Below are 7,567 nucleotides of genomic sequence, written 5' to 3' on the forward strand. Positions count from 1 at the left end.
GGGAAGCAGGTAGACGGAACAGAGTTCCACAGGCGTGCAGTTCTAAGAAAGAGCTTTGTTCATGGAATCTGCGTTTTTATTTAGACACAGATATAGAGTGGGGGAAATTTTTCACAGTGGATTCAGCTAGACGGGTGTTTTTCGTGAAAGATTGGCGAGGGGGGACCAGACATTGGAGTTAAGACGAGCACCTGCCATGGAAATAACGATAAAACAAGGATAGGCTCGCAACATCTCTTCTGTGGGAGAGAGGTTTCAGGGTAGAGAAAAGGGCATCCCCCACTAAGCCACAAAGTCTATTTTGTACTCTGTCAAGGCAGGATAGGCTGTTTTTAGCAACTCCTGCCCAGATATGGCAACAGTATTTCATCCTTGGACGTACTAGGCTTTTATATAGATAGAGAATTGCATCAGTAGTGAGATATCTTCTGGAGCGGTAGAAGGATCCCACCATCTTTCCAGCGACCTTGGCAACAGACTTGATGTACGTGTTCCATTTCAGATCAGGAGTAAAGGTCAAAACACGGGGCTTCTCCTAGACGAGAGCCATTCATTTCAATTGATGCCAGATGGGGATCAGAGCGTTGATGATGTGAGGATAGGAATTTGGTTTTAGATGCATTAAAGGTAACCAGCCACGTCTTCCCCCACTGAACCATGCGCTCGAGATCAGAAGAGAGAGAATCAGAGAGAACTTTGTCATTTACAGCCTTTGATGTGTTGCTATAGATGGTCATGTCATCAGCATCGATGTCAATGAATGATTTAAGTATATGTTTAGGGAGGTCATTGATGTAGATCAGGAAGAGAGTTGGGCCCAGGATTGACCCTTGAGGGACTCCAGCATTAATACTGCAGGCCTCTGATTTTGTCCATCGACCACTACTCTTATGAGCCTATCGGAGAGAAATGATTTAATGATTGAGAAAACATTTCCAGTTATACCGTAGCTGGAAATCTTGTGAAGTAGACCCTTATGCCATACCTTGTCGAAGGTCTTTGATATGTCAAGAGCAATTGCCCTAGAAAGGAACCCTTTGTCAAGAGATTCACTAATCCTGTGAGATATAACTGTTAGCACATCTGCGGTAGATCTTGCAGAACGGAAATCATATTGTATGTCACTAAGAAGGTTGTTTCTGCTGAGGTGGTTGACTATTTCTCTATTTAATATGGATTCCAGCAACTTACTCATAACACACAGGAGACTTATTGGTCTGTAATGAGAGGGAGATGACTTACCACCTGAATTAAATACAGGGCAAACTGATGAGGTTTTCCAGGGAGTCGAAAAGCACTTCTCCTTAAGGCAACGCTTAAACAGTTTCATAAGTATGAGAGCAAGTTCTGGTTGAAGCTTTTTTAACACTATAATTGGGATGCTGTCAGGGCCAGTTGCTTTACTGGAATCAAGGTTCTTGATTAGCTTGGCGACCTCATGCACGGATATTTGTATGTTACCTAGCGTGTTCTGTGTTATAGGAGGAAATATGGGGAGTTGATGGCCTTCGTTGCATAGGGTAGAATTAGCTGCAAAGTTCTTTGCAAATAATTTGGCCTTGTCTGATGCTGACGAGATGACCTCTGGTCCATTGCTAATGGTTGGGATAGAACGCACACTTCTGTTCAGGATCCTATTTGTTATTTGCCAAAACTGGTGGGGACCAAGCCGCTGATCAGCTACTTTGGATTTAACAGACTGAGCATATAGCTCTCTTGCATTTTTTATCACTCTTTTACAGTGGTTGCTGGCGTTCCTGAAAGCAGCTTTAATCTCAGTGCATCTATTACGTTGGTAGTTATGGAAAAAGTGATTTCTGTGCACGATAGCAGCAGCACATTCTGTGGAGAACCATGGCTGGCTGTTAGGTTTTTGTTGGAATTTTTTAGATGGTATGAATTGGTCTATGCCTACAATTAACCATTCGGTCAGATCTGATACTATAGAGGACACATCCTTTTTAAACATGGAATGCAGAGGTAAATCAGATATGAATGTACAGAAGTTATCCCAGTCAGACACAGAGTATCGGTATACAGTACGGTGGAGGGGTACGTCTGGGGACTTATTACATTTCGTTTTTATCTCAACTGATATGACGGAGTGGTCGGAGGATCCTAGAGGAGAAAGAACGGAACATGAACATAGCTTAGGGGAAGTTGAGAGAAAAAGGTCTAGGAGGCTTGCATATTGACCAGTAGTATCGGGCACACGGGTGAGTTCGCGAACAATCTGAGTGAGGTCATAAGCAATGGCAAAATCATGACAAAACCTCCCCTCATCGTCTGTCTTATTTGAATGGGTCAGCCATTCCATGTTATGTACGTTGAAGTCACCGCAGATGTGGATGTTAGCCGAGGGATGTACCGACAGTATGTGGTCTATTTTCTCAGATATGATCTTAAAGATAGTAACTCCGCTGTTGTGGGGCCGATAGAGGACAAATATAAATGTAGTGGTGTTAGCAAGTGCAACCCAAAAGCACATATAGGGTAAATTAGGATCTTCTCTAGAGATATCCCTACCACACGGGAAGCCATCTTTTATGTAGGCACATATTCCATGCCCATGGCGATCTTGGGGGTCAGATTTAGCTGTTAAGTTAGAGTATCCGTTAATTATGAACTCATCTAGGGAAGTGGTCGGCCCTATTCCAGTTTCGCTTAGAAATAATATGTTCAGTTTCGTCTCCTGTAATTGGGTTTCAACCTCTGGAAGGTTGGAATGTAGATCCCTGATGTTGGAGAAGGAGACCTGGTAGTAGGGGTCTACGTTGGAAGATAGGGTTCTAGGTTTATTCGAGTTTTTATTCTGGAGATATTTCATGTTGAGGTTTTGGGATTTGTGGAATAGGTCGGCATACTTGGTTAGAGCAGTACAGAGAGGGAAAGTAAGAGAGAAAAAGACAGGAAAAAAATTTTTTTTTGTAGCACATGAAAAGGTAAAGCCGTAACAATTACCCACTAGTATGGCATCGAGAGGCCCCACCAGAGACTACTGCATGGTCCAGATCCACTCACCAAATGGCAATACAGCAATCCCAGTACTTTGCGCCTGCTGATAGGACAGCCTCCTTAGTGGTTAATCCAAGGTTCGGGTCCCTGACTATCAGGCGGATAACGTCAGCCCAGACAAAACGTTTACCTTCAGCACCCTTACTAGTGACATGGCCACAAGGATAGACATAGAGACAGAAAAATTTCCGACATCTCAGACTACTGTTCACCAAGTACTACCGACCTTTAAGCAGCTTTTTCTTCGCTCTTTGTCAGAAAAATCACTCATTTGAATGAGGACTGAGGGACAAAAAAGGAGAAGTGAGAGTTACTGGAGCTGCCGATAACACATCCACTGTATTATCTACTCTCCATTTAAAAAAAAAACGGGGAGGAGGGGGAATGGGTACAAGTGTCTTATTAATATCTAAGTAGTAAGTCCGGTGCTAAATTATCAATTCAGAATTTTGATGATAATCTCCCCTCCCATATTAATGGGTGGAAGTTTGTCGTTATCTATCTCGAGTTTGAAGCATTGGGGCTTCACCTTATAAGTAAAATCCAATAATTAACTTTTATCAATTTGTAAAGTCGGCTTAATATTAATTTACATTCGAGTTTAGATAATTATTCAAGGTTTTAATTTAGGAGGTTCGTTTTCATAGGTAACTTTTTCTTTGCTAATGTCACTATTATATTTCGAATATAATTGAAAATAAGACTAACTATATTAGATGGTTTGATTGGCTAGCCAGGAAGCAAGCATTTTCAATATAGGCAAGCTTGCAGTAATAGTATATATTAAGTATATTACTTAAATAAAGTCCTAACGTTATCTACTCTAATAGAGAAAATAATTCCCGGCATTTTTTTTTATCGCTAGTTTACTTTGTAGCATGGCTGAGCAGTGTTTTGCCTGTTTCAATAGTTGCGAAAGGGGGGGGAAGAGTGACGAATAAGACAGAAAAGTAGAGACAAATAAATACATATGCATAAATAAAACAAGAAAAACAAGTTTAAACAAGGATGAATTTTAAAATACTTAACGTCTGTTTGCCATAATGGTTTGGCGTAGTTTTTATTGTACAGCGAAAAAACAATTTATGATACCGAGCAAAAGGTTCGATTTTTAGGAAGAAAAGCTAGTAATAAAGGTGGAGAGGGAGTGTCAGCGCTTTAACTGGAGTTATCTCCCTTTGGCGAGTCCAGCAAATTTCGTAATGGCTAACTTCAACGTGTTTTTCTGCTGTAAAATAAAAACTACTCAATCAAATTAAATGAATTTTTTTTCGGAGATCTTCAGTCCAAAAACGGATACGTACAATATAACCTTTTTTCGCTATTTTCATTTTTTAATGTCTTAACTAAACTGTACAGGTACCAATAAAATTAACTTATTAAATAAAAGATATATTTATTAAAAATAGACACAAAAATATATTTATTTTATAAAAATATGCCTAAAAATATTTTCCCATAAAAATATTTTTTTAATCAAACATAAAAAATGTATTTTACTTTCCCAAACATTAAAAATAAACGTCATAAAATATTTTTATCATAAAAATCTTTTTTTTTTCAACATTAATCATTCTTTTCAATATCTCCATATTAATATGCTAATTCATCCGACCGTTAACACCCTGAACACAAATGAAATAAAATGGAATGTTCCAAATCATACCAACCGTTATTATACTGAATTCCCTTAGTTTAAAAATGGAATCTTCTAAAATGCCCAATAAACAATTGTTTCAAATGGAAAGCTTATCGCCAGTCAATGTCTAATGGGTGCAGATGACAATACTAATAAGTTATTTATCACCAGCCAGTGTCTGGTGGGTGTAGGTCACAATACTAAGCTATTTATCGTCAGTCAGTGTCTGGTGGGTGCCGATCACAACACTCATGAGTTATTTATCGCAAGCCAGTGTCTGGTGGGTGCACTGCAGGTAAAAATTCTAATAAGTTAATTATCTCCAGCCAATATCTGGTGGATGTAGCAGAAACAAATAGAACTATTTTTCTTGTGCATCAGTGCCTCCCCTGACTGTGCGATATGGCACATACTGACCAATCAGAGGCATAGCGCAGGGACCTTCCTTACCCCCTAAGGAACTCTAACTGCTTCCGTTCCGGACGAGAAAAACTCCTTCCTTTTTTCCAGCGAGACGTCAAAGAGAGTGAACCTGTTTCCTCACTCTCTCTCTGCCTACACTGGTATTGATGATTCCCACTTGGGAATAACTACCAGGCAAAGGCAGACGAGTTTTATCCAAGTTATATCTTTTTGGCATCTTACCCTGACTCGCCTTCAATAAACCTTTTCCTTGTTAAGTTTTACGAAGCTATTTGTTCTGCTACCTTTTTCTGTCGGCTTTCACAAACCAAAAAAAAAAAAAAATGTTTATTTGAGGGTATTAATTTTTTGTTTAATTTTTCACTTTGAAAAGCATTTTATTTTAATAATATTAATTCATTTAATTAAATACCCTAAAAAAATATTCAAATAAAATATTTCTAAAATATTTGTTTCATTCGAGAAATTCTCACAGATGACCATTAAGATTTGCTTTACTCTTTGAAGTTGAAAAAACATCTTATTAGAAAAATAACTCAGATTAAAAAGAAAATCTCATGGAAAATGTTTTTTTTAAATCTCGTTTCAAAAAATAAATTTTGTATGTTTTAAAATAAATTGTTTTATTCTGTAGTAAAAAAATCTTTTAAAACATTGAAAACAAGTAAAGCATGCATGAATGCACAGTGAATGAAGCATAAAAAAATGACTAAGTTCAGTATTGCCCCTCCCCTATTTAGCTCCAAAAGTCCCCAGGAGACGTCAAATCCTGGTGAAAATGAACAAACGGTGCAGTTTCAGGCCTTAACATATGTAAATTTGAGTTTTGCACCATGCAAAAAAAGAAATGACTAAGTCCATCATTCCCCCCCCCCGCACACCATTTAGCTCCAAAAGTCCCCAAGGCCTTAACATATTGAAATTTGAGTTCAGCATCATGCAAAGCTGCTAAATAGACATTCACAGAAAATTTTGGACAAATATGGTAAAATAGTCCCAAAAATGGAATGTTTTTATTAGCACTAAAACGGCCCCTGGGGCACATCCAAGAATTATCACGAAGTATAGACAAACAAAATAATATAGAAATCAGTTAATTACAACTTTTCAGAAAGTTTTACAAAAATCTAAGGCATCAATTTGTAAACAGAAAAGTGTCAATTTGAAGCATTTTAATCCGAAAGGAACCCCAAAGGAGGGGGAGGGGCGACCGGAATTTCCTCAGACGCTCTGTTCTGTTACGTTTTTACTCATATCATACTTAATGTTTGTGCAAAATTTTTTAAAATTCTAAGGCATAGTTATTGAGAAAAGTGCAGACAGATGAACGAACAAATGGACAAGGGTGAATTTATAGGCCCACCCTCTTTTTGTCGGGGGACCAATAAAATAAATTATTTAAAAATTAAAAAAGAAAATCTGTACAAAGTTTGTAAAAGATCAAATAAACTTCTACATCCAACCAGGATTTTATAACACTTTTGGCCATCCATACTGACTTGAGATGACGCGATTAAAATTGGAAAGGTGTCTCTTCAGTATAACCTTATAAACATTTTTAAAAAGGGGGATATAACAGTAAACTCTCATCAAACAACACATTTAATTGATTTTCTTTGTGGTTAACATGTTTTTTTTTTTGTTTTTTTTAAACTTTTGTCCGATCACCAACAGCCCGTTATATTTTCAGCTTTTAGATAAACGAAAAGAAAGCAATAAGTAGTTATTGGATAGTTTTAGTTCTCTCCCACTGCAAGAACTTTGACCTCAGGGTCGAAAAGTGGGATTGAGAAGTCAGCGCTCTTGAAGAGGGCCATTCTGACCTTCAAAAGTGCCTGCCCTCCCTGTCAGTATTTTCCAGTAAGGGCGCCTAAACTAACTCATTCTCAAAGAGAGAAAGCAAGCCCTGAGATGGTGGGCCTCCTAGAACTGCACTTCTACCACAAAATCAACAGGGATTGGATCATTACAGGATTGGTTTAATCTATGTTAGTTGGTGGGGGGGAGCAAAGATAATTAGTTATTGGGTGAAATTGACTTTTAAATGTAATGATATTGCCTACTTTTTCGTTCCAGATTCCTGAAATCTCAATCTGCATTTTATATGTACAAACACGCATGCACTATAAACATACGCCATAACAACTCCTCAATTGTAATTGATTATCACATGTGTTCGGGTTATCATTATCTATTAATGTGCATCCATGCATAACTGAGCAACATTAGCTGGATTTCAACCCTCAGCCTGAGACCTCCTACCACCATTCGGTTTCTTTAAAAAAATAAACCTGAATGATGTATAATCTTTTATGACGGTATCCGCTGCTACGTTAGTTATCTCCTCTTTGCCATTGTTGTTTTCCATCTTCTTCTTGCCCGCATCGTCTTTTTATTGTAGGATCGATTGCCACTGACATTCGGCCCCGCAACAGATACATCGACCAAAATGTAGTTGAATAATAAATAGCAATGAGTGTAATGATGTTG

This window comes from Euprymna scolopes, chromosome 4 (genome assembly GCF_053919585.1).
Source record: "Euprymna scolopes isolate OS-2025 chromosome 4, ASM5391958v1, whole genome shotgun sequence".
Classification (NCBI taxonomy): Eukaryota; Metazoa; Mollusca; class Cephalopoda; order Sepiida; family Sepiolidae; genus Euprymna; species Euprymna scolopes.